This window comes from Platalea leucorodia (genome assembly GCF_965183815.1).
Source record: "Platalea leucorodia genome assembly, chromosome: 5".
NCBI classification, from domain to species: domain Eukaryota; kingdom Metazoa; phylum Chordata; class Aves; order Pelecaniformes; family Threskiornithidae; genus Platalea; species Platalea leucorodia.
In genome coordinates, this window is record NC_138827.1 from 34,706,137 (window position 1) to 34,716,171 (window position 10,035).

Below are 10,035 nucleotides of genomic sequence, written 5' to 3' on the forward strand. Positions count from 1 at the left end.
TGAAGAAAGAGAAGAACAAGTAATGATGATGCCTTTCACAAAATGGAGCAGGAACAAGGTCTGGGATGTGGAACACCCAGGCTCGGATTTCACCTCTACCAAAGCTGCGGTACAGACATTAATCCAGCTCTCCTTTCCTATTCTCATGTAATTTATTCAGACAAACATTCAATACGATTTTTTATTACATGGTCATTATTCAACATATTACAAAATAACATCTATAGACCGCAGCTGAGGTCAGGGTCCCATGTACACCAGACAGCATTAAAGAGAGAACCTTACTCCACATAACGGAGAGAGAAGATCTGCATCCTGGTCTTAAGCTGTGGCAATACACAGAAAGGCTAAAGGTTTCTTTTTGTCCAAAGCAATCCCTGGAAACTGAGGTCAAAAATCCCAAGTCCAGTGGCTTTTCTGAAAATATTCCACAAGACATGCTATAAAGACTCTCTCTGATGTCCCTCCACCCCTTTGCTCCATGAACTGGTAGTACTGAGACTCCAGGAAAGCTCTGACCAGATAACCTCAATTGACAAAACATTTTACATGGACAAGGGCAAGGTAAACTTCCCCAGACTAGTCTGCAGTGTCATAAATGTTTGCAGGATTGACTGTTCCCTCCAGAGGAAGCCCCATGTTTCACAGTCCTTGCTGCATACAAATGAAGTCACTCCACAGCACAATCGAATGCATATGCTGTGGTGTGACCTCCTGTTTGGTGACATCCATCAGTGAAATGTTCTGTGGTAGCAGCTGTCTGAAAATCATCTGGTACATGAATTTTTACTCTGATTTCACTAAAGCCCAATCAATAAGGGCACGTAGCTTTAGTGTTCTCATATACCTGCTCTGTGAATAAAGTAAATGAAATATTTGCGCAGACTTTTGTGATTCGTTTTGAGGGCCTGACCAGAAATTGGAACGTGTTGGGAGCTAGAAGGAGGGGACTACTGACAAGCAGCACTGTATGCACATGAACTGCAAAGTCCTCCCTTCTCAGTAGAGGAAAAGGAAAACCAACCTAAGTGTGAATGAACACTTAGAAAAAAAATCTTGAAAGAATCATTTGGCATAAGTTAGTATTGTACTCTCTGATGCTGGACCCTAGTGAGCATGTAATTCTGATTGAATTATAGGAGCATCATAGACAGGTGTTCAAACATAAGTACATAACCCAGCTATACCTATATTTGCATAGGAACTTGTGAAAAAAGTTCTCTGGGCAAAATACTTTTAAGTATATTATGGGAGGATTTTGGTTTTCCTATAAAAAGTAAAATCATAAAACAGTCTGATTACTTTTTAATTATGGTAAGATTAAGTAGCAAGTGGAAACAATTGCTCACTTTGTGTTCTAATAAGAAAACTGGGGCAAAACAAATGAAAGTGCAAGTAGCAGTTTCAAAACAAAGGAGATTCCTCTTTACTAAGTATGTCATTAAGCTCTGGGCTTCTTTTCACAAAGTGCCCTGGCTATTGAAAAATTTCCATGACTAACTGGAAAGCTTCTGAAACAAATAGTCTTTACGGATAATACAGAGCTATCACACTTGGATCAAAAAAGACCCGATGCCCCTTGTGGCAACACTGAGAAAATATCATACATGCTTATTATTTTCTGAAGCTCATTCTTAGGTATTCTCTTTTAGTTACTCTCACAGACAGGACGTGTAGCTTTGTGAGTAAGAATAGCAGTGCCTACGTGAGTAAGTAGGGTTATTATTCCTAAACATTAGGTTATTGTTCTTAAAACATTATTCTGCTAAGAAACAATGCAACAAGATAAAAACTGTAGTAGCATAGTCAGAAGAAAAAACATAGCTTTAAAAAAAAAAGCAACTCTGGGAAATGGAGAGGTGATTTTGCAAAAGAACTTTTGTTCATTTTAAAAATCAGGCAGGGTATCACGTTTTGCTTTGCAAGGGTTTACATGGGACTGAACACACAAAATGGCTAAAAGCAGAGACCAGAGCATTTTAAATGAGCTATTCAGATGTTTACTAAATAGATATATCAGGGACAGATGATAGTAACTCTTTCCCTCCTCCAAGTTTTCAGTTCTGATAAAAGTGTGGGTAAAAGATAAGCATATTTGCTCATGCTTATTACTGTTCGAGTGAGAGAAAGACATTTGATTAAAACAGTAATTTACCTTCCAGCTACAGAAGTTATATGGTAGTCTTCAGTGTTCAATAAGAGATTGTTATGTAATCACAAGCATTAAAACAGGTTGGTGCCCTGTCTTAAAATCCTTCATCTTCTCTCCAGTTCTCCTAATTTTTGCTCCTATCTTATTCCCTAACTCCTTTTCCAGCTGTCCGCAATTATAAAGGTAAATGATTTCAATATGATGCAAAAGAGTAAACAAACCCTTACCCTACAATTGTTCTAGGCACTGTGAAAGAACAAATAATCATTTTGACAGGTAGACAGGAGACAGGTCAAAGTGATCTGCTGAAAATCTGCCTTCAAGAAAGGTCAGCAATGTAAAGCTTCTTTCTTCTTTCTTTTCTTCTACCTCTTTTTTTTTGTTTCCTTCCTCCCCTGCCCCCCCTCCCTAAATTTCAGGGTGACCCAATAGCATTCACAGATATTGAGCTAAAATAATCAGTGACTTCACTGAGTTCATAGCAAACCACTTCATTTCTAAGGCAACTGTTGCAGAAATATATGATCTTTCCTGTATTTTTTAAGCAGCAGTATGAGATCTCCTTGCTTTTGCATAATGATTCTCATTATGGCAAGAAGAGCTCCCGCGCTGTTAAAACAAGGTACATACTTTGAAATAATAATCCAGAGGCCTAAAATATGGAGAGTAGCTTAAAAAAATCATGCAAATACTGCAAAATATTTATAGATACATCTAAATACATTACATGTGTATCTTTATATGAATAATACATTTTAAATTCTTTTTAAGTACCTCCTGTCTCTTTTTCTGAAAATTCATTCATGTTTTCAAGCTTTTGCCCTCCACCAGGCTACGATGATTTGACTTTTATCCCCTCTAATGGCAGCTGGCACCAAGCTGCAGTCATTGCTTTCCAGCAGCAGGCCTTTTTTAGCTGATATGTAGACAGCCTTATCCTGATCTGGGGACAAGGGGCAGTTGGGACGCTTGTTCTGGCACTCACGGCCTTGTGTGATGCATGGGGGACTGCAGTGAGAACTGTGACAGGGAAGAGGCAGTTCCTGGCCACAGCATGCTGGGAGCAGAGTGGTGGCTGGAGGTCCTGCAGCCCCTCCAACCAGGGCTGCCACGTGGGGAACGGAGGTGTCGGGGTGCACTGATGGCCCTGCGCTGGGCACAAACGTGACACGGACTTGGTCTGTTTCTGCGTGTGTATGGAGATGGGTTCCAGGAGGCATCACCCACCCATGCTGGAGACCTTTGTATTCTGGTAGCCTTCAACTATACATTTGCTTGTGTTATTATTTCTCATGCTAGCTGGCTTAAGCTACCAAGGGTAATTCTAGGACAAGCTACAATTACAATTTCTTTATGCCGTGTAGACATGACCTTTGACTATTTGATTGCAACTGGCTTTGGATCAGGGCCTGTAGCCAAAGCAGTGTTGCTAGCATAGCATGCAACACTCTCTGCAGAGCCTCCAAGTATAAGCCATCACATCTCTGATCTAAAATACACATAATTGCAATGAACTGGGAGATCCTCCAGCATTTCACAGCATATAGAAGAGATTTATTAACAAAGATTTTCTGTTTGCAGATACAGAAATACACAGAAGGCCAAATTCTTAGCTTGCACGAAGCAGTGAAGCTTAATGTGTGACGAGAGGATGAAACTCTGGGGGTGTGTGTGCGAGCGCATGGGGACACACCATTTCCGTGTACCACTTGGTAGTTCTTTCTGTGAGGATAGATCTGTGAAGGAGCTGGAGAAACCTGACAAAATGATTGTGGCTTTACAGTCCAATTTAGGCTAAAAGACAACTACTAAACAAGGTGATCTAGCCATTTCACATTCTGTTGCTAGTTAAATTTGTGTCCTGCCTTTTACATACAGTGCGATGGCAAATTCTTATTAGTAATTCATGCATACACCAGAATTATAGTTCTAAGTTCATGGAAGAATTGTGGCTAAGACTAGTTCAGCAGAGACATACAAGGGGTATGTCAGCATCTCAGCTTTAGGCACAGCATAGGGCTGTCTGGATCAGTGAGACTCTGCCTTCAGCTCTTCTACACTGTGCAAGCCAGGGAGCAGCCTACTCCGACTCTAACAACATAGTGGGTCTGTCAGAGGAGCACTGCAGCTACCAGTGCATTGAATATCATCGAAGCTATCAGCATCAAAAAACCAAACGCAAAAACCTCTCTCAAAAGCAACTGCTCTGTCAACCTCTACATAATCTGATTTATCTGTCACACAGGTTTTGTAAAAGCATCAACCCATTAATTTGTCAACTTCACACTCACTAAAAAGGGAATGGGACACAATGAATTGGTTCTGGTCAAGCACGGTACAATATTTATGACTTTTTTTCCCCACTACAGTTATGCTACAAATGCATTTTATGTGAGTAGATCTTGTTAGACAAGCAGGCGTTTGCAAAACATCGCAAATGCAACAGAGTGTAATGAGTATATTTCCAGAGAGGATATTCGAGTACCCTCCAGGCCTTGATTGGGCACCTCATTTAAACATCAGGTTAAATCCTGTTTAAGTGAAGTGCCTTATAGAAGTTTTTCAGCAGTGCTCTTAATGGCTGCGAGAAAAATGACGGGAAACAGAATGAAGTCAGTTCTCATTTTCTTTCCCTTTTTCAGCTAACCACCCTAAGAAATCTTACTCTCATGTTTTTTTCAGACACGTGAATTCTGCGTGGACTTAGAGGGAAATATTTATTTCCTCCTCCCTCTCCTGCGTAGTGTCAGGTCCCCCCATGCCACACCACCACCGTTTACTTGTACGATTTTTTTGTGCCTCCGGCTGCATCGGGCCCAAACCTTATGTTCTCTTTGCTTCTCCATTCACCTTGGGCTGAGGTTTCCAGCCGTGCCAGCCGCTGCCCCTCCGCCGGGGCCGGCTCTGCGGGCCCCGGGAGCGGGCGTCCCCCGGCAGGTGGCACTCGGGCTCCGCCGCCCGCCCGGCCCGGCCCGGCAGGCAGCAGGGCAGGGAAGGGGTGTTTGCAAACACGTTGTGCAAACACGTTATTTTATTCCTGGGATAGAGGCAAAGAGGTGCTTTCTGTGCGTAAATTGTTAGCAGCATCTGTTGCGAGCGCGTTCGTGTCGTTCAGGGGAAGTCACGCCGCGCTGGCAGGGACAGCCCGAGGTGGGTGTGCGGCCGGGGGGCCTGCAAGGTGCACCCCTCCTGGAAGGAGCCGGGGCTTATGTTTGAGCATATGTAATGTCACAGCAAACCATCATGGAAGCAGAATTTAAAACGTAGTTATTATCCTCGGGAGAAATCTCTGCATCAAGAGGGGAATATATGTGCATACTGTAACTCCTATTAGTGTTAATGGGAATTACGTGTGTAAATCCCCAAATCCCAGTGTACAAAGATGAGAGCGTCCCTGTAAGGGTCTGAAATATGCATTTGAATTAAACCTGACTGTTGGGAAACTCATAATGCTGTGGCTGTTATTATAAATTTATACTTACTAGGACTAAGTTTCACCTGAAACAACAGAGCCTGAAGTGTTATTTGTTCCAGCAAATTATTTTGTTAGATGTGATAATCAGTTCACAGCAGGACTGTGAGAGGCTACTCAGATTGTTGACAATTCTGGGTCCCATCCAGCTTCAAGCAGCTTCTGAAGCGGCTCCAAAGGCCACAGAGGGGACTCCCAAATCCAGCTCCTCAGGGAGACATGGCCAGGGCTAGGCTAACTGTCTACAGCCTCTTCCCAGGACAACCCTTTCCCAGGGGCACAGTTACCTGTTCTACCAAGCACACTGCCACCCCAAAGCACAAATAATAGGCAAGACTCAGCAGAGGTGCTGCTGTTCCCCACCCCCTGTATTTTGCCAGGTGGATGAGATTTTTTTCTTATGAGCTAAGTGTCTAAGACACAGTCTGAGGTGGAGGAGGAGCTGCAAATCAGTTCTCCTTGACTTACTGGGCTATTCTGTAGTTTATTTCAGAAATTATGTGACCTAAGGGTATGCCTTCCATTAGCATCACCTGTGAATTAGGAAGATGCCTTTCACAGGAGCTTTTGTCCCACGTTTATCATCTCAACCTCAGATCAAATTTAATCCCAGAGTACCCCTCCTCTTAAGGCTGCATGTTTTCCCTTGAGGCTGGGAGGAAGGAAACCTTGTCCCGACCCTCATGTGTCAGCAGCTGTGTCTGATGAGTAGTCATAGTACTGCAGGAGGGATGCCATGGGGTCAGGGGACTCCTAATGGGGAAACACATCTAAAGAAGCCATGGCCAAGGCTTCAGCCTGCCCTATGTCACCTTCATCACCTTATTATATGGCCCAACACCTAAAGCGACATGAAAGCATAGAGGACAAGTGTAGAGGGCCTGAGCCAGCTGTGCATGCATGGCAGGGAGGGGTCCCCTTACCAGGGGTGTCCAGCTTACATGCTGCAGGGATGCAATGGTGCTGGGTGCCAGCATGAGCTTCAGGACCACCGTGTACAGGGACTGACTCAACCATGGTGGAAAACACCTGCCAAACAGCCCCTCACCCCCACCCACTCTGTCATATTTTCTCCTCCTTCCTGTCTCTTATCATATCAGTGCCCAAAGTCTTCATTCCCCTTGATTAGCCCACTCGAGAGCAGCCATGTGTGCCCTTTAATCCTGTTCAGTCCCAAGGTTAGGCTGAAGCAGACCTGCATGTAACACCACCCTTGATTTAAACACCATTCATAGAGACAGGGAGTTGTTTTATTCTGAATGATTCCTTAATCTATTGAGTTGTTTGGAATAGCACAGTTAATTATTTTTAAACCCCACTCTCCTATTTTAAATCTGGGTGTGACTCCAACAAATTCACTTTTGAATCTTTTAATGGAATAGAAGTATTGCCAGTCCTCATTAAAAACACCACAAAAGCCACAGCAGCAGCACTGTGTTCCTTGTAATGATTTGTTTCACTGATAGATCAAACGGCCTGTTGACAATGGTTGACTGCAACCAACAGCCTCTTCTAGTAAGATAAAGAAGTTGTACATTTTATTGATTATAAAGCAAATTGGGTTTTTGTCCCTTTAAATTTTTTATTGGCTACAAAATGGAGGACTTATGCCTTTGAAATTGCAGCTTGCCATGACATTACAATGAATTATAATCCTAACCTATTCATGCCTCCTCAAAGGCCTAACCCATTTGCCTGCCTTGCAAGCACGTTGTAAAATGCCCTGCATTTACGTGCATATTTTCAGGATCTTTTTATTCAAGAACTGCGGCAGACTCAAGAAAGGGAAAGGGGCTGAATGGGCAAGAATTCTCGAGATCCTGGAATTTTAAGAGTCTTGCAGTATCTCATCACAAGCTACGAGCTCGATGCAGACATTTTTGGATAAGGTTCTTAGTTTTTCATTACAGAGGAGGTAAAGTTTTTAATCCCTTCTGGCTCTGAAGATCTATGTTTCTGAACATCCTGGGAATGGCTCATATTGCCAAAATAAATCTAACCCTTTCTAGATCAATATTTAGGGTCAGATCTTATAGAAGATCAAGGCACATCAAGGAGCTCTTTAAAGGCCAACCACCAAAATCAGGACCCCCAAATCTGCTCTCAGCATTTCTCTTGCAACCCTAGCTATCTCCCTGCCTGACCCCAAGCTGTGCACGTGCCTGCAGCTCTGCCTGTGCCTTTGTGCAGAGCAGAGCAGGTACATCCCCACCTGTGGTGATACAGTGCCCGAGTGGTACCCAAGCCCTCTGCGTAGTGTTGTTCAAAGGGGGAGGCCAGTGAACACCTACAACTATCAGAGCAGAGTGCCTTAAAAAGACTATAGTGTCAACTTCACTCTCCTAACATAATGAGAGAGGGAAAGGGAGAAAAGAGCAGTTGACTGTCCCTTCCCTGACACATCTTTTGGATAAAAAAGCTGGAGCACTTGACTCTGGCAGTAAAGCTGTGCAGTTGAGACAGTGGCAGGGAGGAGTTCTGCTTTCTGGTATCTAGTCTCAGGGCTATTTCAGTTCTCTCACTCTTTCTGCTCTTTTCCTGTTCATACCTACCAACTGGACAATGGGGGGGGGGGAAGAAAAGGAAAAAAAAGTCTTGGAAGGAGCTGTCAGAATACAGGCTTCCACCTCCTGGCTCAGTGTACTTCCAAAGGGAGAGACATTCAGGCCCCTCTTGGCCCCATGATTTTTTGCTTTCAATAGCTGATATTTGTCAGGAAAACGCACCACTACTCTGCTGCATCCCAGTTCATGGGCAGGTGTCTCACAAACATTCCCAACAGGTAAGAGGTGCAGATCTGAACCCTTACAGGAGCTGGAGCATGCCCTGCCTAGATCCACTGCTCCCAGCTACTAGGCACTTATACCTAAGTGGATCAGTGTCACCATTGCTGTTGGCTATGAATTAAGAGGGGAAAAAACAAGCCTTGCTCTGTTATTAAGCAACTGAATGTAGGTTACATCTCCCAGAAATGCTGGATCCAGTGCCTATGATGGCAGTTGCCTTCCTATCAGTCACCTCTGCGTTAAGAGGACAGACTATCCCCATGCTCCTCCTTTTTCAACCTTGGTCTTATATGTGAGAAAATAGTACAAAATGTCAGATACCACACCACCCTGAAAAACATCACTCTGGGTGAAGCATTTTATCCATATGACCCTTTGCATGTTCTCATCTTCAGCCTCTTTCAGTAAGGAGAAAAGCACACACATGCACTCAGACACACGTAGAGTCCGCAGCAGGTGACAGGGCAAACTCTGTATTGGAAACTCAGTTTCCAGCTGCTTTAGGGTGGGCAATTCATGAGCTGCTGCCCACAAAGTGATGAGGCACCACAAACGGATGCTACTGGCCTGCAACAACTCCGGGGCTTTCACCTCCCAGGGACCTCTGTCCCCACGCAGAGACCAGCTCCCAGATCAGCACGTCTGGTCTATCAGTGTTCATAGAAATATTGCATTCTTTCCTAGAGTGGAGGCAAAACAAACAGAAGTTCAAAGTAAAGTCTCTACCAGCAGATCTTTTCCCTTTTATTGCATGAATTACAATGCCCTTCAGCCAGCAGAAGGCAGAGAAAGTTCTGCCAGAAAAAAGAGTTACTTGAAAAAGTTTACTTTAAACTTCTGTTTGCTTTGCTGCGTGCACACACACACACCAAAAAAAGAAAAAAAGAGAAGAGAGACCCTTTCTTCCCTTTCTTCTTCCACTTTAGTGCTAGTAGAAAGAAAATGGATTTCTCTTTATTGACTGGTATACGGCTGGCAAAAGTAAAAGCAAGTTTCCTCATGGTCATGCCTCTGTGCTCAACCATGATCTGGAAGAACATTGTGAGAGATAAAGCAGGACTGTCCTGTTCACCTAGGACATACAGACCAGTAGAAAAACAAATACGAGCATCTCTGATCATTCCACTGATATAAATAAGCACAAAGCTACCAAAGCCAAACAACATCATTTTATTCTAATAAAACTGCTCAATGAATCTTTTTCTTCTAAATCTTGGTTGCTTTTGTAATGAAAACAAAAAGTTGCAGTCTGTTTCATTCACATTCCTGTAAATCTGGAGTAACTGTAAGTCCTACTGGAAGAGAGCTAAAAAAGCTCTGTAGTTGGTTAGGACGGAAAGTCTGCATAAAAAGTAAAGCGGTCCCAAAACAGCAACCATCACCTTTTGTGAAAAATGTTCCCATTTCTGATCAGTTCTAATGTTTCCATTTGAAACAGACTCCTTGATCAGAAGTTAATAAAGCATATCATGTGAAATACACGGAGCACTTTATAAAACATATAAGAAAAACAGGGTTGTGTCCTGAAGACTTTATAACAGGCAGAATAAGAAAGAGAAAGAGAGACAAAGGAAGATAAAAAGAGATTTCTAGCAATGTATAAGTAAAGTGGATAAAGCTGAATA